Genomic DNA, 24,479 nt, shown 5'->3' with positions numbered 1-24,479 from the left:
TTGCTCCGAATCTTCATTTCATCAACTGTGGAATAAAGAATAAAAGCATGTATTTTGCAAGAACATCATGAAGAACAGAGATAGTCCCAGCACAATGTCTCCCTAATAAAGGAGAGCATTAAATATTAATTGTTATATGTTTAGGAAGGCCATTTGGCTGTGACATTCTATTGTAGAAAGAGTACGAAACTCTCCCAGGAGTAACACGAGATGTGAGGTACTTTTTATCCTGGTTTAATCAAAGATGAACTTTTTGGTGATCAGGTATGTTGCAAGTAACGACAGAAATAAAAGCATTTCATAGTGTAACATTTTCAGTGGAAGATCTGAAGGCACTTTGCTTTTGTGAATACTGGTGCTGCCATTTAACAACAATTGGACAAAATGAAGTTCAGGGATAGATTCCCCCAAATCAATAATAGTAATAATAAAAAAGTCACTAGCAGGGGTGAATAGAATTTCTGTCTTTTAACATCTAAATCCCATAGTGTCCAGCTGAGTAATAGCTGATTCAAGGTCACAGATACAAAGGGCCATGTTTCCCCTGAAGCTCTGTGAGATTATTCACTGAGGCCAAAAAACATTAGGTAATGCTGTGTACATCTGTTGAGATAACGAGGGCAAGTCAGGGTTAGGTCAGGGTTTAGGTTATGGGGTGGGGTGAAGAGTGGCTTTTAGATCAAGTGGTGAGAGCAGTTTAATGTAGGAAAAAGAACAAGCCATACAATATTTAATATAAGAGGAAAGAAAAGGGGAGATAACCACAACCAAGAGAAGGTAGATGGGAACTGAGACCCTGTGGGGCTGAAAGGGGTAACCATGCCTCAAAGAGGCAACCCTCCCACTTCACATACACTGAGAAGTGAACAAAAAAGCCCAGGGTGCGGCATAAATCCTGCTACCCCAATAACACACACAGATGTTCCACCATTGTTTTCTTTTATGCACATTTTAATTAAGAGATCAGAATCAAGCATTAAAATGTTATTAAGTGGCTTGTTTACATTTTCACTATGTCATTTATTATGAATTTTCAGGACTATTTGAAACTTTTGTGTCACTGCTACAATTGTCCCACTAACTTTACATCCCTTTAGCCAACTAAGTTAATTGTGGGAGAACCTTTTCAGTCAAAGCACTAGAATAGGCACACACATTCAGTGAATTCCCAACTATACCTACTGGAAGCCTGACAAACTACAGTCAGTTAACACAGCCTCAAGTCCCAGGTCCATGCAACCTTTTAAATTTTTCATTCCAACCCAATTTCAAATATTCTCCCATTTTCCTCCAAGAAAATAGTCTGCCGTGCCTTTTCCTAAACAGTCTGAAAATCTTAGGAACTCCAAGATACCATGGAGGAACCTGCTAGGAGATTAATAGACTCCCCCAGAGGGCACACGGTGGAAAAAGAGGTAGAATTTTTCTCCCCCTACCCCTTTGTTTATTTCTAGTCTACATGTTGCCCCTGTTTATCCCCTCAGAATTCCCTTGCCTTTTCTGTGTTACTCTAGGATTGAAGTAAATACTCACACTTCCCCTTCTCCCAGTTGTCAGGGATATCAAGACTTATTCAGAGAATCCACATGCATGTGTGGATCATAGGTGTCCTGTAATCTGTCTACACTGCATGACTTAAATATTTAACCATAGGGCATTGTCCTGAAAGTCCACAATTATTATTAGGCCTTATAAATCATGAGCATGGGATTGTTAAGGGCTCAGAGGGCAGGATTCAAGTCTCACGAATGCTCAGTTCAGTGCCTAGCACATTGTGAGTTATCAATTAGTTCAAGTTAGAGAGGTAAAACTTTTTCTTTCTTTCTCTTGTCTGCGATCCAGGATAAGCATAATGCTTGCACACAGCAGGCATAAGAAATGAACACATTCCAATCTTACTGTCACTTTATATTACTTTAAACTGTCTCAGTTACAACAGTGTTTTGGTAACTCTAGGTATAACCTTGAGGTAGGAGTAAATTAAGTTTCTGCTACAACTGGTGGCCCAAACAGGACACAGAAAAGAGCAATAGTTTTGAATCAGTTCCTTTGGGAAACATTAAGATGTTATCATAGAAAGAATAAAATTGGTACAGTGCTCTGTAGAACATCTTATCAATATGTATTATAAACTTAAAAAGATATGAATACTGTTGACCAGAAATTTCACCTCTAGGAATTTATCTAAAGGACATAATCAAAGATGTTTGCAAAAATTTACAAGCAAGAAGATTTCTCATGACATTAATTGTAATGGTGAAAAACTGGGTATCTTATCTGACAAAAAAGGGTTGATTAAGTAAATGATAGAACATTAATTTACTGGAATACTATGCAGTTATTAAAAATAATATTTTGAATACTGCTTAGTGACGTGAAGACTTTTAAAAATATTGCTAAGAGAAAAAATATATTTATTTATTATTTATTTGGGGAGGTACCCAGGATTGAACTCAGGGGCACTCAACACTGAGTGAATTCTCAACCCTATTTTGTATTTGATTTAGAGACAAGGTCTCACTAAGTTGCTTAGTGCCTCACCATTGCTTAGGTTGGCTTTGGACCTGCAATCATCCTGTTTCAGCCTCCTGAACCACTGGGATTACAGGCAAGTTCCACTGCACCCAGCAGCAAAAATGTATTTATACAAGCCTTTTTCCCAAAAGGTTTAAAAGTGACTTTCTCTAGGCATTTTTGTTCCTAGCAGTCTTCCTTCTCCTGTTTTTATAAAAAGTCAAATTCTAAAACCTTAAGTTTTTTGAGTATGTAGTTATAACAGATACTAGATCTCTTAAATAAATAACACTTCAATAGCCCTGTATTTTAACTTTATACTTACCTTACAAAAATATCAATGGGCTGTGAGTTAATAATAGGGAATATTTTAATTTGGAAAGGGCTTCTGAACCTATTTTTTTATAGTCTTAAATTTTGCTTTTAATTCAGGCTCCTTAGTATAGATTACTATTAATATTAATAATATGTTATATTATTTAGGCCCACAGCATAATATTTTGGCTCTTTAGAATTTTTCAAACTGTTGGTTTCACTAATGTTCTATCACTTAATAGGTGTTGATGCTATAGAGAATAAACTAGGCACACAAAGTTAGTCATTCAGGAAAATAAGGATGAACTTAGTTTAATGCAATCTAATTCCCTGAGTGGTATTTGATGTAATAATTATGGTACTTTTCATTCCTACAGTTCCTTGTAAGATAATCACCCCTTTCCAGGGCTCTTACTACCCCTACACTATATCCACCCATACATCATTCTGCAGCAGACTTTAAAGCAGAAAGAAAATATAGGAACCATGACAAACTATAGGTGGTCCAAAGTTATAAAACAGGAAAAGGATACATAATAAATTAGTACTAAAATAAAATTAGGCAGAGATTTGAAAAAAAAAAGTTGAGCCATGATTCTTCAGAATGTGTTAAAAGTCCAGGGGCTCCTGCTACAAGAAACAGCTCTACTTATAGCTCCAGGATATGTGGGAACATTAATCCTAATAAGAAATCATAGCTTCAGAAAGGAGGAATGTTCTGAAACAGGCTGCCTGTGGAAAAAACAAATGCCATGGCCACTCCAAGACCTATACAAAAGATTTCCAGAATGATACTCAGGCATTTGCAGTTTGAACTCCAAAAGTGATTCTGAAATACACTGGAGCAGAGAACCAGTGAGCTACAGAGCAAGTTCAAATCCTTTAACTCTAGCAAACTTGTATAAATTCATGCTGACCTTTTACTCCACAAACACAAATTCTGATCATGCTGGGACATCTTTACTTTCCATCCTTGCTTCTCCACAAAGAGAAAGCTAGTTTTTACTCTTTGTATATCTGCTATGACTTCTCCTTTTCTGGGATGCCATAACTGCTCCTACTTCAAATCTTCCCCACCTTCAACTTTTACTTCACTATAATGCATATGAATTTCCCCTACATTTAAAATATAGAATGTTTATCTTTCCCCTCTGTCTTATATTATTATGCAAATAATAATACATGTCTGTTTACAGATCATAAAACATGTGTTCTCAGGAAGTAGTCCTCTTGGTACGTCTTTGCCATGCATACCAGTGATTTTCCAAGAATGGCAGAATGAATGAAATAGCATTTTCACATCCATTAAATAACATAGGGCATGTGTATTTATCTACCCAAACTGCTCACTGTCCGTTCTTTGCTCCCTGCACCCTTACATTCTAAGTAAAATTCACACACAGAAATAAAAACACTGAATCTCCAACTCTAACCCCTCCTCTGAGTTCCTGTGTCATATATCCAACCCACTTATTACATCACTTCACTTGAATAAGAAGCTGCAAGTCAATGTGCCTGTATTTTTAGTCAGCTTTTTCTCTGCTGTGACTAAAGTCCTGACAAGAACAATTTTAGAGGAGGAAAGTTTATTTGGGGGCTCACAGTTTCAGAGGTGTCAGTCCATAGACAGCTGGTTCCATTCCTCAGGAGTACTCAAGGCAGAACATCATGGTGGAACAGTGTGGCAGAGGGAAGCAGCTCAAGTGAAGATCCAGAAGCAGAAAGAGACTCCATTTGCCAGATACAAAATACATACCCAAAGGCATGCCCCCCAGGGACAGACCTTCTCCAGCCACACCATACCCTCTTCCAGTCTCCACATAGTTAATCCCATTAGGGGATCAACTCCTTGATTGGATTAAATCTTTCTGAACTCAATTATTTCTCCTTTAAATCTTGCATTGTCTCACACATGAGCTTTTTGGGGACACCTCACATCCCAACCATAACAGTGTACTAGATCTAAATCATAATTATCTCTCCCCCAAAATCTGTTCATCCCCTCATACCTCACATACCTCTCTACTCCACGAGTTAAAGATCTGCCCTTTATCCAGTGGCTCAAGTGAAACACATGAGACTCATTGCATCTCTTTCATCTGCACATCAAGTTTTTTAGCAACTGTTATCAAGCCTATCCTCAAATAAGGCAGGATTGAGCTACTTTCCAGTCCCCACTGCCATTGCCCATGAAATACCTGGGCTACCATAATAATTCCTAACTTCTCTTCCTGCCCCACCTGTGACCCTGTTAGTCTCTTCTCCGTAGAGCAGCCACAGATCTCATTTGATCCATAAACGAGAACACATAACCTTTAAAAAACCCTCTTATGGCTTCCTGCCAGTCTCTGGGGTGGCCTACATGTTCTGGTTCCTACCTAGCTACACGATCATTTCTCACTTCACTCGGTTTGAGCTACAGATTTCTTCTTGCTCTTCCTGGAATATTTCAAGTTTTTCTTACTTCAAGGACTTTACAATCTCCCTTTCTTCTGCCTAAAATGTTCTCCTTCCTGGTCACCACATGCTTAGCTTCTTCTCATTATCTAACCTTTTTTATTTTTTCAAATATATTCTGCTCAATACTATCTTCCCTATCTCCTCTAGCACTTTTTCCATAGTTTATCCCTATTTTCTATCTACTTACCCTGTGCTATTTTCTTCCTAGATCTAACAATTTCTTAGGATGACTTTTTTATTTACTTATTTTTTTGCTGTCTCCTTTATTATAAATTTTCATAGGAAAATTTGTTTAATTTTTTACTATATTCCCAGTAATTAGAACAATGTCAGAAACATTATAGGTGCTTGACAGCTACTAAATAACCAAACGTATAAGGTATTTAGCATAATGTGTAAGTAGATGAGTAAAGTATGGCAGCACTTATAAATCTCATCCCAAGCACATAAACTTTGAATAGAAAATATTTTTTCTTCATAATGCATGGATCCTCTGGATTGTTCCAGAGGCCTATATTCTTTACATCTGACAGTGTTGGAAACAACCTAAATAGTACAGATCAGGTCCTAAAATACAATTGTTGGAATGGATAAAGTCAAATTCAACAGTTATAAATGCGATCTCCTTCAATTTTTCTAAAGGAGAGGTTTTCCCATGCAAACTGGTCCTGGTAAATTAGGGTATGAGCCTGTGCTTAAAAAACTCCCAATCTTGGGGTGGGGGGGGAGGATAAGTTATCTTTTTGTGCTATTTATTTTGTAAAATTACCAAGTATAGCTCATCTTTGTATCTACAATGTTCAGAACATTGCTGAGCAGAGAGCAGAACTTCAATAAATGTTTATTAAATAAATGAGCAAACTGATCCATGAAACAAACAACAAAATTTTAAGTGCTTTTCTTCTATCCCTAAGCTTTGTGATAGTGTTAACTAATCTCAGTGAATAAAACAACTGCCTTGATTAGACATATACATATATATATATTTCACTGAGATTAGTTAACAATATCATATATATATATATATATATATATATATATAATGAATTAATCATTACTGATTTCTTTTATAGATTGAATTAAAAAATCATGGTGAAGGAACATTTATTATATCTCCAGGTTTTAGTACAGTGTCTGGCTGTAAAAGAGGGGAAAACTCCAAAGCAAAGAAGAGAAAGAAGTTAGAAGTCCTGGCATCAATCAATGAGTCTTGAAGAATGCCAGTCTGCCATGATTATCAGATGTTAGGTGATGAAAATCATGCCACCTAACATATGGATTCTTACCGTTTTTATGTAAGACTTGAGCTCTAAAATTATTTTCTGAACACAGAGGATCAGAGCTGATAGTGATTATTTATTTACTAGGAGACTGCTACTTTCTGGAGTACTGCTAATCAAAGCGATAGATAATGTATGAAAATCTACACCTTTTACTGAACCCTCTCTCTCAGAGTTAGGTAAAATTCTTTAGCAAGTAGATGTTATGCAAAAGGGTTCCCAGCACCAGTTTGTTCATCAAATATGAAATTCTTTTAAATATAAGAAGCAAACACAGAAATGATAAAATATATAACATAAACATTAATTCAATATGCCTTGTGAGGATTCATCAAAGTTAGGGCCATCAACTGCCAAGGTTTGCCTGAGACTGAGGAGGCTCCTGGGACATGGGATTTTTTTACAAAGTTCCAGGCCAGTCAAGACAAGTCAATCACCTTAATAATGGTATAACTTGCTAAGTTAGTTATTGAATATTCATATTTATCTATATGTAAGTTCTTTAGCTATATGTAGAATACATAACAGACAAATAGGCATTACTAGGCTATAAATGAAAGAAGATTAGGAATTAATCTGCTGTGTTGTCTTAGTACCATATTGAAGTACAAATACCTTCTCCTTTCATTTCCTCTCCATTTCCCCCTACATTTTAGACTTCTTATTTATGTTTTAAATCTGTTTGCTAATATTGATTTTATTATAGTCAAAGACATTAATTTGGGGGCATCAAGATAACTTCCTTTTCTTCAAAGGAAAGGGAAAAATGAAAAGCAGTAGTAGAGGCTGGTCTCCACACATAGGTTCATCTATTTTTTACATCTTCCAAATGTGGTAATTTATGATGATGATGTCTTTGTGAGGAATTAAAATTTTCCTAATTCAGAACTAAACCCATGCAGATTAAGCTTCCAAAGCAAAGGCAAGATATATGATGCTATCCCAGCCTGAATTCTTCTGAGATACTTATTATTATAAGAACAACTGTGACAGACACTTGTGGTCTCCTCATGATTCTTAGGCACCCTTACAAGCGTCATCTTGTTTTAAGGGGTTTCCAGAATAGTAGCTGGTCTTTGGGTAAAGAATAACCTTCAAATCTGTATTAGTACAATGTAGAAAAAACACTGGATTTTCCAAAGAGTTTACAATGCCAGGTTTTAAACAGTGAAGGATAATATCTTTCTAAATATCTCTGGTCAGTTGTAGCAACTAGACCTACTTTTGAGGCTCCATTTCTTTCATGTCTTTTAAATTTAATGATAAAAAAGAAATATCTAAATATATAATACACATGAAACAGTGAAATTAGGAAAAATATTCTATTTGATGTCTGTTTTTTTTTAAGCTCTCATGACTAAAAAGATCAACAGTTAGCTACATTTGTAATATTTATGCCTCCCAGACTCAGTGTAATGAGTTTCATCTCTGATCGAATTTTTATAACTGACTTTCATTTACCTGTGAAATAGGTAATAGAAAGGCTTGGTAGGCTTTTGTCCTAAAGAATCAGATGCAAAAGTTAGTGTTCCATCACAAGGAATATAAGGAGTAAAAAAAATTGTTTCTCTAATATGCTTTTTGCAGCAAAGGAAAGCTACAGTTCTAGATACAAACACTGAAATAAACGAAGTATAGAAGACTGATTAATCAAAACCTGAAACTCATACTCTTTAGCTTTCTGCTTCATGAAACCCTGGTGTGTCCTCTTAACTTTGGCCAAATGCCCAGTTACGAGAATTCTTCAACAAGATGAACATGTTGCAGAGCAAACCTTTATCCTAATTGATGGTTTTAAAAAAACCCAACCCTACATGCTGTTTAGGGCTTTGGTTACATAGGTAAGCAAAACAGAGAAGACATGACTTCCTCCATTAAACTGGCTGGAACCCAGGTTGCACAAATTCAGCCTAAATAGAAAACCTCTGCTTTTCAATCCCTTTGTTCTCTTGGATGTCACAGCTTCCTGCTCTATTCGCTTCCTTTTATAGTCTTCCCTCACCAAGCATTTCAGGGAAAAAAAAGCTAAATAAAGATCACAGCCTGTTCCATTGTGTCCCCTTCTTCTTCATCATCTTCTTTTCCATTTGTGCAATGTTGTGGCACCTATTAACTACCAATGTTTTCAGAATGACATTATACAAGGTGCAGGCTGTACCACTGTGCCCTAAAAATATCAACAACTGCATTAGTCTCACAATAATTAATGGCAGGCATTATGCAAATGACAACTTTTTCGCTGCAAAATAATGACATTTCTTCATTTTGAGCAGAGTTATGCAAAACAATGAATTTAGGATGATAAATCACACAGGAGAATTAAGAAAGCCATAACGTTCCTGCCCAGGCAGGCAGAAAGATAGACAGACCAACAATTTAGAAGACATTGTTTGTTCTCACACCACTATAAAAAATCATAGCCAGTCGGCCATTAATGTGTGTGAGTTTTTTTCCTTCTCCCCTTTAGGCAACAATGCATAAGGGGATGCTAAATTCTAGCAATTGGATCATTACAAGTCACAAGCAAATTTTTCTTTATTAACCTTAATAAGTCATTCACTCAGAGACTATAGTCATCAGGCAAATAAAAAGTATCACATGCCATTCTGCTACACATTAACTAATTCCTTATGCAAACATCACAACATATAGCAATTACTGCCGCTCAAAAAAACAAAGTCATTTTCAATTTATTTTATTGCTTTTATACTTGGCCATTTCCTGTAGCACATTATCGTTTCTTTCCATAACAACCCGAGGTGGAATGGAGGAGAATTTCAGTAGCAATGAGCCCTTCCTCTAGCCATGTTTGTCATACCTTTTTCCCTACCTGGGGCTGCTAAGGAAAGTTAGGGATAGGGTATTCTCCTTCACAGTAAATCTTTAATAAGCTCTAACAGGAATGGCACATTCAGCCCTTGTCCCTCTGGCAAAGAGTGTAGTGGGGGTAGGCAGAAAGGCCCAGGTCTGACTGTCTCCTACATTTGCTACCATAATGCTGGCAGGTTTCCTGGATTCAGTAAAGCAGGGTAAAAATGCAGGTCTAGCTCTGCCACTAACAGGTGAACATTACAGTCAATACATGCAATATTAACTTGAGAGATGCACATTATGGGCTAATGAGAATTATGAGGCTAGTTTGTCTTGCTTCACTCAGCACATAACCTGTCCCTTCCAGAATTTTAAGTGAAAAGCAATAATAAATATTGACTACCTCTTGTCTCCCTACATTGTTAAAGATAATCTCTTCTTTATTTTGTGTTTAATTCTATACCATCCTTTATCCAAAACTCCCAGGATGTGAAACAAACACTAAATGAAACTTGCACATCACCAGTAGATTTTTTTGGCCCATTTTACAGACTGACAAATGGATTCTGAGTAACTAGGGGCTTTACATGAAGTTGTACAATAAAACAGATTAGATCGACTGTCTCTACAGTATTCTAACCTCGGAGGCCTGTGGCCTCTTTCTCATAATCATGAGCACTCTTTCCTGCTGGTAAACAATTATGTTGAAAACAGCCTGTACATGTCCCTTTTCACACAATAGGATGATCATCTCCCCCTGTTCTCTTACATTCACAATCCATTCCCTTTTTAAGGTAGAACATTTCCAAAATACACACAGGAAAAGCTCCCTTTTCAGTTTCTCTTCCTGAAGGTAATAACATTTTGCAGTTCTCCTTAAATAAAATCCAGCCCATGCTGGATCAATAAGAATGATGCCCATTTCCCTAATGGCAGCCGATTGCCATTTGCTATTCAAATCAGACTAGATAAATTACAGTACATGCCAGGGAACAGGCCAGTGAATTAAGACAGGCCTCCAGAGGACCAGCGGTATTATTAATCTTTTAAGACACTATCATATTTCTTCTTGACAGTGTGCGTAGACTCACAGACACACTGCACCCAGATTGAAATATCAGCTGCTAAAAAAAATCAATAGTGTTAGAAACACAGTAATTTTTGGTCTGCAGGGCCTACACTAAGCAACACTTGTACCCTTCTGTGCCTTTTCTTCTCCCACTTCCCATTTCCCATTTTCCCCTCCTGCTTCTTTGCTCTTCCCTTTCTATTCTCTGGTTTTAAAAGCTTATAAGACCAAATGACAAGATATTATGAAGGAGTTTCCACTGCTAATACTAGCCATTGTGGTTAGAGTGTTGGTTTGCTGTGGGTTGTCTGAAATGCAATTTCACTAGTGTGGTAAAATGTTTTGGTATGGGATTATTCTTCCTTTGCCCTTAATGCACACCCCCAACTCTTGTGTGCTTGGTTCTGCTTTATAAAGACTTACAGATAATTAGGGAAGTGTTCATAACAAAAAAATTTCCAGGGAAAATGGAATTCAGGGAAGAAAATATAATGGAAACCTGGATCAGAAATGAAAAGGGGATTCATCAAAGAATGAAGGGAAGAAACTAAACAAAGGACTACAAGGGAAGTGGATGGAGAGCAATCCAGGCTGGGAAGAAATTTCCAATATATTAGGAAACTTGTGTTGGACTCTGTCTCTGATGTCTGCACACTGTGATTCTGCCAGTTGCTTTACGTTTTAGATTCTTGGTTTCCTTACCTGTAAATGAAACAGTATAACCACCTATTTGATAGCGTTCTTGTGAGAGTTAAGAGTGTGCTTTCTAAATAATACTGTGCTTTGTAAATGGAAAAGAATGACATAAATTCTATTTCTACTAGAGAGGGATTTCTGTAATATGCCTTATTATTTCCTTTCATAGCACTAGAATTATCATAAAGGAACTTTAGATGTTATCAGTAAATACAAAAAACTGATAAATGTTATTTAAAGACATACTACTGGTAGCTGGTAGAACCTTCACTAGACCAAGAACTGTTGAATCTTAGCCAATATCCTTTATATTTTACCAGGTGGATTTTACCTTTTCCATATCTTTTTCTACTCCAGAATTGAAGCTTTGATTCCTGCTCATGTTATTTTCAACTGGAGAAGCAGATTAAACCAACAAATATAAAACTCCCAAATAAGTAAAAAATATAAACCCCACCATTCTTGGTATGTCTTCATAGGAGACTCTCTTGATTTCATGTCTTTTACCATTTATTTCCCATTTTTATTCTTCCCTTCATAGCAAAATTCATTGAAATAAACTGTCTGCATTTGCTATTACGTCTTCACTTTCTATTCTTTCCCCAACCTTCTCCAGTGGGTCTTTTATCCATTCCACTCTGCCATATCTACAATTGCCAAATCCCATGGTCACATTTTTATTCTCACCTTACTGAGCTTCTCAGCAGCAATTTAACATGGTTAACCACTTCCTCTCACTTAAGGCACTGTGGCTATCTTCTGGGACACCTCTCTTTCCAATTTTTCCTATCACCTTACTGGGCACTTAAAACCCATTTAACTCTCATCAAATTTGAAATCTCTTACTAGTATTTCATTTTCAACATACTTCTAATTTGGGATAATCACAGCATATTTGTCAAAACAATGAATTCTTACAAAGTGCTTATGAGATACCCACGTTTTGAATGTCTAGCTTTAGGACTTTCAAATACAGCAGAAAATCCAGTTTTGAGTTGATGGTTTGGATTGATGCTTATTAATTTCACATACATCTTGGCAAAATTTATTAACTATCTCTGAATAAGTGATCCATTATCTGGAAATTTCCCAAATGGATGGATTTCTACATATAGGCAAAACAAAGTTATCTACCATGTGTCAAAACACAGTGAAGACACAGAGTACCTTTATGGTATAGAATTTCAGAGAGATGTCTATATTAAATTTGATACATATATGTACCTCTTTGTAGGTCTACGGATTTAATTAACTCCTCCCTCCAGTTTCTTGCAACAATTATTCCTTAAGTTCTACACGGCAAGAAGTCAAAATGAAAATCATTCCCAAGTGAACCAAAGTAATCTCAGTACGTTTTCAGGGCTAGGTTATACCCTTGACTTCTGATGAAAGCATGAATACTTATTTTAAGAACACAAGATGACCACTTGTATTCTGTCTTCTCATGTCAGATGGAGCTAAAGTTCATTTTTGTCTCAGGAGAAGAAACAGTCATTCCTGACTTAGAAAATGAATGGAGGGCATTACCTGAACACAGTGATTTCTTCCCCTATGTCTGAATCGGTTTTGATCACATTGTAACACATAAAAGGTCACTGAGTGAGGCCAAAGAATATGTTACTCATGAAAATATCACAAGCTAGTACAGGGCTGATCAAAGACAAAAATTATCTATACATAATATTGCAGAGAATCCCAAGAACTTATTTTCAGTGTGATAATACCAAGAAAACAAATAAAGGTCATTTTCTTAAGAACATTGTCATCATTTTCATGCTACTTGCCACCCAAGGGTAGATTCTAGCTTTTTTCTCTCCTTAAATTCTTCCACAGAGTTAGTGTGCCAGGCCCTTACCCGAAGTTTTCTTTTATCTGGACTAAAACAAATATTTCATTTGAAAACCTATCAGCAAAATTACCAGAATTAATACTTCAAATACATATGTTGTTGTTATTGTTGTTGTTAGTTTATTGTGTGAGCTGTTCACCACATTAAACTTTAACCATATTAATCCAGGGGGGAAATTCTCTGATTATCAACTAAGAATTTTGTAAACAGTTATCTCATGGGTTAAATATTAACTCAGAACTCCAAACAAACAGGCGGGGCCAGAAGGCCAGGAGGAAGGAGTAAAGATTTTGCTGCCTCTGGTTATGCAAGATAGGAACCCAATAAAGAAAGGGAGTATTTTGGTGGTAGCTGGAAGATGCATAGAAAACTAGGGATAGGTCCAGCACAGACAAAAGCAAGAATGGAGCCTGAAAGACATTGGTTGCTTATAATCACAATCTCAAAACAGAACAACAAGGTCAGATATCATGGGAAAGAAAATTTAAGGAGATAGGATAATGTCCATAAGAATAAAGGAATAATAAAGGTGTGTTCTTCAAGAATAAGGACACCTCTATCATGTTTTAAACCAACAAAGACACTCCTCCGCTGCCTACCTTCTCCTGAACCTCACAGGTAGCATTCTAGAGTCACTTTCCTACTAAAAACAATGAAAGGAAAGCTCATCTGCCTGGTTTGTTTCCATTTAATAATAAGACAAAGTCAAAATGTCTTCCTGCAGTCATGGCTTGTTAGAGACTATGATTTCAAGTTCTAAACCATCATCTAACTGTTCATCAGTTTATAGAACTACATCACCTAAGGAGAAAAAATAGTTATAGGTAGTAGGCCAAGTCAGAAAGGCTTTCTGTACCTTAATTGCTTTCATAAATATTGTCCTCTGTGTAGGAGTTTTGATTCAGAATTGTTAAAAAAAAATCCACTTATGTTCGGAGAATTTGCACAATCGTGATATCTTTGATGTAGTATATAGGTGATCTATTTTCAATGCTGTTTCAGAAATGGTTAAGAACTATTAAGATTCTTGCTGTCAGTATGTTAAATATCAGAAAAAAATCATTTAAAAAATACCAGTGACAATCTTTTGAGGAAGATTCTCATTTTCTCTATAAATGTACAGAGTGAGGCCAAAGAATATGTTACTCATGAAAGAGGTGGTATTAGAAGAAAAAGAACAACAACAGCAACAAAGATATATGGTTATAGCTGGAACAATCCTTAGATATATATGCATATATATCTAAAAGCTTGACTATGATGAAGACTGTGTGGTTTAAATTTGTTTAAATTCAAGAAGTATGATACAATTCATCATACAATTTTCATATTTTCCTTACATCTTTAATATACAAATTCATACTTATTAGAAAATATTTAGAAAATACAGACTATACCTTACACTTGTAAAACTTTTCACAGTTTACAAGATGTTTTCACATAGTTACCATTTTCTTTCAGTAGGTCCTATAATCTTTGTTCTATAGATAAATAACTATCACTCTAACATAGAAGTAAATGTTGCAGAATGAACTTGAACAGAGGACATGGGACCCATCAGCAGTCTTGTTATCCAACTGAATAGGTCACATATGATAGAGAAGCCAGGTGAAAGGATTTATGAGGTAGTAATCAGAGGAGAGAACCACAGAGGGAGAAATATCAAAATAATTTGAAAGGAAATATAGATAAGCATTAGAAAAACAAGGCAAAATCCATAGTAATTCATAGGATAGAAAAAATGATTTAGAACAAAGAAGAAACTCCAAATTCAGACTAACTATGCATTTGACATATATTAATTGTATACCAACTATGTTTATGCTTCTCTAATAAATGCCATTGGGCAAATAATAATGTGTATGAAGATTCTGATCTGTGCTTGAAGTACTAATTATTGAGAATGATTATAATACAATGATATTGAGATCTTTAAAATGAAGGTTTAGAGAACTATCCATCATTTCTACCTAGGCTGACAATGGAAAGTTTTACTATGAATGATGAAGACTGTGTGGTTGGAAGTTTGAAATTGTGCAAGATCTGGGAAATGGTGATATGATTAAGGTTGTGTGAAGAGCCTGAGAAAAAAAAGCATGGGAACAGAAAACTAGAAGATACATTTGGGAACAAGAAATAAGCAAGTTTTTTTGGAATTGCAATAGGAAAAGTACTGGAAAGATAGGTGGAGTGGGGAATGTTAAGGGGGTTCTTGGTACTGGACTGAAAAATCTACTTAGTTCTGTGGACAAAAGAGTCCTATTAAAGTCTCTAAGTAGCACTCACTTGATCACAGTCATATTTTGGTATAAATAATGGGAAATGGTGGGGAGAGAGAGAAGAGAGAGCACAATATATTGCAATAACTCAGGAATTACACGATAAATATCAGACCAGTTAGATATTGTTAGTTTAAAAGTAAAGGAAATTACATGTTCTAGGAAAGAAATGATAATTAATATTTATTAAACTTCCAGTTTGTGGCAGTCACCAAACTCTGAGCTTTACATACGTTAACCCACTTAATTTGCATACCAATCCTAAGAGTTAACTTTATTTCCATTCTACAGATGAGTATTAAGCAATTTTTTTCAAGGTTATATAGTTAATAAGTGTAAATCCAAGTTTTAAATCCAGGTAATCGGACTCCACAGCCTGTTCTCCTATTCCCTAGGCTTACTGTTTTTCCTAGGCCTAAAGCCTTTAATGGTAGGTCTTCTTTGACCTGATTTTATAGAATTTGATGACTGATTATATGAGTCATAAGAGCCTCAGATTCTTGGAATTCTTGATTCTGGTTTTCTTTTTTGGGGAGTAGTGGGGGGATTGATATTGTGAATAAAAATTAGAAAATACAAAAGACTTTCTTGAATTCATACTATACATTTGTTCTTAATGGTCCAATTGCTTTTTGGAATGAAAACATCAATTTGTAACAGAATTCACAAAAGCAACTGAGCAGTCGAACTTCAACACTTCTGAAGACGGATACTGGCAGACTCTTCCTTCCCAGCTTTGCTAATGCTTATCTTGAGTGCAGCGTAGTAGTTCTTTGCATGTAAAGGATGCTCAACAATAATGTGTCAAATGACTCAATTGAAGGGATAATAAGAAAAAAAAATAAGTGAGAATAAAGTGGTCATGGGTAGTAGAGTCAAAAAAGTATAACCCAGAGTCAGACAAATCTTGGTTCAAATCCTGGCACAGCTACCTTCCAACTGTACAATTAGGGAATCCAGTTGCTTTAAACATTCTGTATAAGATGAGGTAATAATTTATAGAAAAGTCTGATAGATTTTCAGATTCAGTGCTTCTTTGTAAAGGCAGTGCATCTATGAAAACCTAGAAAGTAATGCTCCCAAAAGCTGTTATCTGTGACAGAAGAAAATCTGCAACCCTCTTTTATTTTTTTAATTTGCAAAAACTACATTGAGACCTAAGGAAAAAAAAATCTGCCAAATAATTGCCAGTTTTAAAAGAAAAATAAATTATGTTCAGAGAAGCAAAAATATAGAGTTAAGGGGAGATTTTAATTGCAGGGAGACATATCAACTGAATGGTTTAGCTTGGACTTGTGGGATCAGCAGCAGCCAGTGGGACACATATTAAAGAAAAAAAAACAAGTTTAATTAAGCCTTAAGATTTTATACAGTGTGGCTCTTCCCTCCCACACCCTGTCTGATTCCAACGGGTCATCCGCCTTTTCAATCAGGCTATCTCCCATCCTTTTCTCAGTTGCTGTCATGACAAGCCAATGGAAGAATGACATACAGATGAAAACAAGGTTGAGTAATTACTGCACTGTGGCTGGTTGTTGTCTGAGCATCATTTTATTTCTTCCAATCACACAGGTCCTTGGACTTCACAGCTCTGTGTTTCAAATGGGGGTGATGCTGATTATATTATGACATTACAGCAAAGACAGGCAGATCAGACAAAGTGAATTTCACTAGTAATTAAACTGCAGTTTCTTTCGTCTAAAGTCCAGGGCAGGATTAATCGAAAGGTAGCTCTTTATCATGCCGATTAGTGCTGGGATTTGAAGAGTGAGCTCTGATTTGATAGCTAGCCCTGTCTCAGGCTGACTGGTGGCCCCACATCTGTCTAACTTGCAAAAATAACATCAGATCAAGATATATTTACAAGGTTATGCCCTTCACTTTTATTTTCTTTTATTTTTCTAAAGGAAATGCAAATGGATTCAAATATGCTGCCATTTCCATTACTCCATTTTCTATTAAAAAACTGTCTATTAAGAAGAACAGGTCCTTCCACATCACACAGCATTTTACAAATGGTTTTCCATAATTCCACTTAGCACCATGCTCTAATGCTTCTTATTTTTTGCCTTTTCATTATCTCAGACTCAATCTGAATATTAGGATGGCCCATGTAACAGCTTTTCATACTGCTCACAGGTTCTACTTTTATTTCAGAGGACTCATTGCAGGACTTACAGCAGGATTTGGCTTCCTTCAAATGCTCTTTTAATGTACATGATATCCTCAAATTCTTCATCAAATAATGGGTTGGTCCACAGATTCTCAATCCTGGAAGATTCTTATAGAAGCAACTGTGAGGCTTTGTAAACAATAAGCCACCTAGTCCCAGCTCCAGATCAAATGAGTCAGAATCTCTAGGATAAGGAGGCAAGAATCCGTATATTCTTTAAGTCAATAGGTGATTTGAATGTATAGCCACATTTGAGCACCATTGAGTCAGCTACACAGTATGCCAGTTGTATTTGCAAAAAATTTACCAAAACAAGCCATTGCTGAGGGAAATTATGCCTGATATTTTGTGGGAAATCTCCTAATAAAAAGATAAAAAACTTACTCTAGTAGCAGTTGCATAGAAAAATATGTACTCAGGTCTCTAAAGGGTAATGCAAGAGGAAAATATATAGAAAAATATATACTCAGGTCTCTAAAGGGTAATGCAAAACAGATCTATATTGAGGATACTTCCATTGTTCTATCTGATAACCTTGAAGATGATGGTTTACTGATTGAGCTCATCACGTAGTAACACTATAGCTACCAAGCATATAATTTAAGATGACTATTGCCTAACATAATAGAATCTCAAGAGTTTGGAAACAAACTTGGAATTAGCTTTCATCTCTTTTAACCCTTTCTTTATTAAGGTATGATTTTAGAAAGAAAGAGGTAGGATTGAGAGGATCTGACTTCAAATTCTGACTCCACCTAGTCTTAGAGTTTAAGAATATACATTTTAGAATCAAATTGAATTTAATTACTAGTTGGGCAGCCTTCAGACATTTACTTCTGTAAGCCTCAATTATCATATCTTTTAAATGGGGTCAAGAATATGTACGCCAGGGAACTATTTGGGTTTTGTGTTAATTAGTTTAGATGAGTGCCTGGCACTCGTAAGTGTCAGAACTCAATAAAAGTCTGTTTAAGAAAAATACAATAATTACTTAAGGATGTCATTGAGTCTCTCTGCCTAAAAATCATTAGTTTTAGGACTCACAGATCAGTTTTCTGGAAAATCTGATTCACCAGGGAAATAGAGAATGAATCCAACTAGAAAGGGCTTTCAAATTTTATTGAGCATAAGCATCACCTGGAAATGATCTTTAGACATGCAAATTACTGGGCTCCTGTCCCAGAGATTCTGATTCAGAATGTAGGGGTGGAATTTAGGAGTATGTACTTTAGCAACCATCCAGGTAATTCTGACCAGGGTTGAGGAGCCGCACTTTGATAAAGACAGCAACATAGAAAGAGAAAGTAGTCAAATACTTATTTTTAGAATAACCATACAGTGTTGGCCTGACCTGGAGGAGACAATACTTTCTATTCCTTAGGTCAGAATCCATTTACATGGATGTAAGTTATGTGCAAATATAGTGTGTTCGCAGAACACAATTATGTTCACAAAGTAACAAATCTATATTTCTTCAATTAAATACAATCCTAGAATAACTATCATTTAGTTACCAATGTTATCTTCAATTTTTTGCATAATCACTAGGTACACTGTAGTATATAGGTATGGGTCAGATTAATTATCAATTCATCCTTTTTATTCTTAGAAAATGATAAGTAGCTTTCTGAAAATTGGAAAATTCTTTAAATAAATAAAGAAGCTATTTCTTCCTTTAAATGCATTGTAGAATAAAGTCTTTTCAAAATTTGTTAATGAAAATCAATAATAAAAATGTATAATTGTGAGTTTAGTATTTAAAATGTAATTGATGAATTTCTACAATAAATATATTTAACCTATTGATATAGAGTTCTGGATCTAAGGAGAAATTTAAATATTTAATTCCCACGAATTTCCTGAGAAAAGAGTGGTGAAAAAAATGTTCAGAAATGTGCTTAGAGTTTGTAATACAATTTGCCAACAAATATGCCATTATCCATTAAAGAAAAGAAATAGTGTGCTGACATGAACTGAGATAGTTTGTGAAATATTGGTCAGTCAGTTAAGTGTCACCCAAGTTCCAAATGGGTTACTATTAACTATTGTCATATAGTTATTAACTATAATCTAAAAGCTCTTGTGTAAGATACAACAAGGAATTATTGTCTCTAATTTCAATTGCATATACATTTAAGCTGGTGGGGCAGGGGAGAAAACAGATGAGAAAAGTTTATCGCCATTACAAGGCAATATAGATTAGTGGTCAAGTGTGATGTCAAAGAAAATCTTTTTAGTACATACTGCATTAGCTATGATTAGCTATGTAAGATGTCACAAACTCAGGTGCAGTAACTGTCTGAGTAGACTATGATGACTACTTTGGGTCCTGAATAAATACATCCTATTGTTTATTATAACAGTTGGAAGCTTATTACAATACATACAAGATATATTACAGGTAAGACTATGTAACAGATAAGACCAAAATGAATGCTACAGACACTGATGGGTATAGGAAGACAGAATTAAACAAATGTTGGTATGACTAGTAAGGGTTATGCAAGGGGGAAGTATTAGAGCTGGATAATGCAGATTGAGTAACATTTGGCTACAGAGCAACACAAAATCATTTTCAGTAAAGTGAGGGACGGTGCTATGAGCTATAGGTTAGTGTTCAAAAGTGTTTAAGGACTGTTAAATCAATAGTTTATGATAAAATGTAAAGATAAATTTGGAGTAGAGCAATATCGGATTCTGAAACTTGAAAATCACTTGTAATTTTATGGTAGAACTTTTGTCAAAATATTTTTTCAGTGGAATTCAACATCTCTTTAGTAACAGTAGACCTCAAATTTTAGCATGCATCAGAAGCACCTGTACAGCTTGTTAAAATACATATCGCTGCACTATACTCCAGTTTCTTTTCAGTAAAACAGAGACCAGAGAATTTGCATTTCTAATATATTGGTAGGTAATGCTAATGCTGCTGGTCACTTTGAGCTTTGAGAACCACTGCTTTATATGACGGTAAAACAGAGTTGGAGGATTAGGAAAATTCACTACAAGTAGAAAATAAATGAATAGCTGAATAATGCTTTTATTTCTTATAAAATTTCATCCCCACTTTCATATTAAGTCATAGAACTGCCTCCATGGAGGTTACCTAGGGAAAGAGAAAATCTTACCTTGACCTCTATTGGGTTCAAGCCCTCTAACTGTGGGAATGTGCAGACACGTGATGAAAAGGAGCCCAGACCAATCAACTTAGAAACTTAAAGACAACTTAATCACTGTTAAGGATAATTAAGAATTGAAGATAATAGTGCCCAGAGACTGAAGAAAGAGGGTAGAGTTTTTATTCCAAAGGGCCTCTATCAATCTGTGCTGGACATTTGGAACTTGGGTGACACTTAACTGGGTGACCAATAATTCACAAACTATCTCAGCTCATGTTGGTTAACTATTTCTTTTATTTAATGGGTAATCATGAATGAGTAGGGGGTTAAGATGTCTCTCCTTAAGAATAGGCCACAATTTACACATCTCCACCTCCTGCTTCTTTCGCTAAAACAAACTTCTACTATATAGTAATTATATTGTAAAAGATATTTCAAAGGGCAGAGAGAAAAAAATAAAGTGCTATGATCAGATTAAGTACCTTACATGTTGGTACTTTATTTTTAATGGAAAATCAAAAGGGGAAAAAAAAGGGTACTTGAAAATTCATGTTCAAGTCTTTGTGAAAAGGGGTCAAAAGTGGATTTAAATATTTGAAATTCCAAAAAAAAACTCTCAATAACAATGACTTGTTTATTTCCTAACCATTTATCTTTCCTTAAAATAAGAAGTTATGTAATAACAATTTCTATAAATACAACAGAAATTATTATCATAAGCACCATAGGCTCAGATCCCCATAGTTACAAAGGATAAAAATTTGTTTAAGATTTTTTTGTTGTTTGTTTGTTTTCAGTACTGAGAACTGAACCAAGAGCACTCAACTACTGAACCACATCCCAAGCCCCCCATTTTTAAAAACATGTGAGACAGGGTCTTGCTAAATTATTGAGGCTAGCCTTGAAATTCTTCATGCCTCAACCTCCTGAATTGCTGAGATTACATGTGTGTGCCACCTAGTTTATCTAAGTATTTTTAAGAACAGAGATCAACCTAATGATACAGAAAAAAAAAAAGGAAAAAAAAACCTTTCTTACACTCTCTAGAAAATAACATCGAAAAAACAGACATGAACTCTGATATGGTTATTAAATATCTTCATTTTGCTGATCATGTCAAACAATTTAAACAGACAACAACATGAGGCTTCTGATGTCTTCAGCAGTTATCAGCGTTAATTCCTGACTGGTTCCAATTCCACTTCTAGTTAAACATCCTTATCCACTTATAAGCAGAAGAAATAGCATTTGTAAAGTGTTTTACAGTTTTCAAAGTATTCTCATGAATATAGTATATTATTAGATTGTCTCAAAAATCCTGTAGGGGTAGGTAAGCAGGGAAAGTATCAATATTATTCCCATCAAAATGTGAGAGAACTAATGACCAGAGAAAAAGAAAATTAAGTAAATCTCTGCTAAATATTCATATTGGGTCAAACTGTACAGATATGAAAAGAAACCCAAGTATAGAGGTTTATATACTATAAAATAGGCTCAGATAATTTAATAATTGCCCAAGGTGAAAATGGCAGAGCTAGGAATCCAGTGCAAATAATCCAGCTCAAACTTCCAAGTTCTTTCCACCAAACCATAAACTAAATTCTCAATTATAAATGTCTAGCTACAGGAACTGCCTCTCAAGAGGATACTTACTTAATTGCCAAGAATACAACCTCTAATAGTGTTTGGGGTTTTTGTTTGTTTTTAAATTAATTAATTAATTTTTTTGGGGTGCTTTGGGTGGAATTCCAGTCCTCATGTACCCTAGGCAAGCACTGTGCCACTGAGCTACCCCAGCCCTTTTGTTCATTTTTACTTGTCCTTTAGTTAGTTCTTTAAAATGTGCATCTTTCTAATATTATTTAGGCAAGAGAGTAAGAGAGAGGATGTATTATTTCATTAGTTTAGAATACTAATACCTACCAAATACCTATCTCACCAATACGAGAGCCAACAGCCCCATTTTCACCACTATACTCTGCAAGAAAGATAAACTAGAAGACTAACTAACCTCAAAGGCTAAATTCTGGCATAACCTTATAAACTATTAGTTCTAAGTGAATGGTAACACATGTGCTTATTAAGACAAGTAATAATAATAGAGTGTACAGAAAAATAAATTTTCCATTCATTGTTCTAAACGCAAAAAAAATTTGAAAGCTGTAAACTTAGACTTTTCAACCTTTTGGACAAATTAATATACCTCTCTTTTATTTTTACATTTTACATGCATTTACTTGCATAATTTGTGGTGCAGTGCTTTCTGTTTGTTTTTAAGATAATTATTTTCCCCTCCATTTTTAAAATACAACTTCTGACTTAGAGCATTTACAATTTTGGCAAAGCAATGTCTTCCCACAAGAGACAGAGGTTTCACCTAGAAGCCACATTGAGAATTTGGTCTGTAGAAGTCAAAGGAGGTCTAGTACATAAGTAAATATTTATAAAATTAAGTTGAAATTTTGAATCTTAAAAAAAAAGATTATTAAAAGAAGATTGTTTTACATCCTGAGCAACTACCTTGCCTCTGAGCATTTTTAGAGAATTGATGCCATATAGAGGACTTTATTTTTATAATGACAGAATGTAAGTGTTAGCAGAGCTATTAAAATTATATATTAAAATCATCTAAGGCTTGCATATTCTGTAAAACATTCCTGTAAAGTCGTTATCTATGCTTAAACACCTTTGTCTTAGGGAACTGAGATTTAAGAACATTAGGTTCTGTTATCAATTGGTTGTGTCTCCCAACATTCATATGCTGAACCCCCAACCCCCAATGTGACTTTATTTGGAGATATGGCCTTTGAAGAGGAAATCAAGTTAAATGAGGTCATAAGGTTGAAGTCCTAATACAATAGGACTAGTGTCTTTATGAGAAGAGGAAAAGACACCAGATGTGCTTATAAGAGCACACAAAGAAAAGGGCATTTGAGGACACAGCAAGCAGAAGGTCATCTGCAAGCCAAAAGACAGTCTGCAGGAGAAAACAAACTTGTTGACTCCCTGCTCTTGGACTTTCAGCCTCCAGAACTATGAGAAATAAATTTCTGTTGTTTAACCCATCCACCTTGTGGTATTTTATTATAGCAGCCCTAACTGATTAATATAGACTTTAAAATTCTCACAACAGTCTGCAAGATAGGAACTGTTTAAAGCAACTTTACAGGTACAGAAACAGACTATGGGGTGGGGGGATGTTCAAGAAATTACCAAGAGACAAAGAATCAATAAACAGTATTTCGGAAATTTAACTCATATCTATCCTCCTGGGAATTATTTTTTTCTTCTGTTTTCCATCTTTCAGCACATAGGCTGTTACAAAGTTAGTTTTTATATCGACTGGACTATTCGTGTAGATTTATAACTGCCTCATGTTCTACTTGTTGCAGTAACAGAAACCAACATAATTTATCTTTTATATAACCGTTATATGCTTGAAGATAGCTATCACATTCTTTCCTTCTGAATTTATAAACAAATCCCTTTACCATTCCTCACATCACATGGTTTACTTTTCTAACACCTTCCTCACTTACCCCTTAAGATGTTTCTATTTGCTATTTTTCTTGTACCGAATTGTTTATTCATAGTATCCCATATCTTTCATGAGCAGTCTTCTTGAAATATATTATTTCATTTGTTCATTTAAAAAATGTTTTCTGATTAGATGGAGACCATCATTCCATTCTTCCAAGATGTCTTGGGAACTTGATTACTTTGTTTGGCAACTCTTTTCTGTATCTGAATTCATGACATCTGAAAATCTGATGAGCATAATTACTGAAAAAAAGTTACTGAAAAAAACTGGTGAGCAATATAAGGCCTAGGATGTCCACATAATATACCATAGTAATCCTCTCAACTCTGAGCGATGTTTTTGCACCTAATAGTCTAGTCATTCAACCAGTTCC

The 24,479-nt window shown here is 35.2% G+C and overlaps 1 protein-coding gene across 34 annotated transcripts in view; it reads right to left on the bottom strand.

Annotated features, from left to right (window-relative positions):
• Positions 1-24,479, bottom strand: part of Zbtb20 (zinc finger and BTB domain containing 20) — a 795,965-nt gene that overhangs the window by 373,876 nt on the left and 397,610 nt on the right. The gene's annotated exons all lie outside the window — the stretch shown is intronic.

Source organism: Marmota monax, unplaced genomic scaffold (assembly GCF_021218885.2).
Source record: "Marmota monax isolate L192 unplaced genomic scaffold, Marmota_monax_Labrador192_F-V1.1 WCK01_AAM20220418_F8-fsc00119, whole genome shotgun sequence".
NCBI classification, from domain to species: domain Eukaryota; kingdom Metazoa; phylum Chordata; class Mammalia; order Rodentia; family Sciuridae; genus Marmota; species Marmota monax.
The sequence above is the reverse complement of the archived record's forward strand: the minus strand, read 5'-3'. Positions and strand labels throughout refer to the sequence as shown.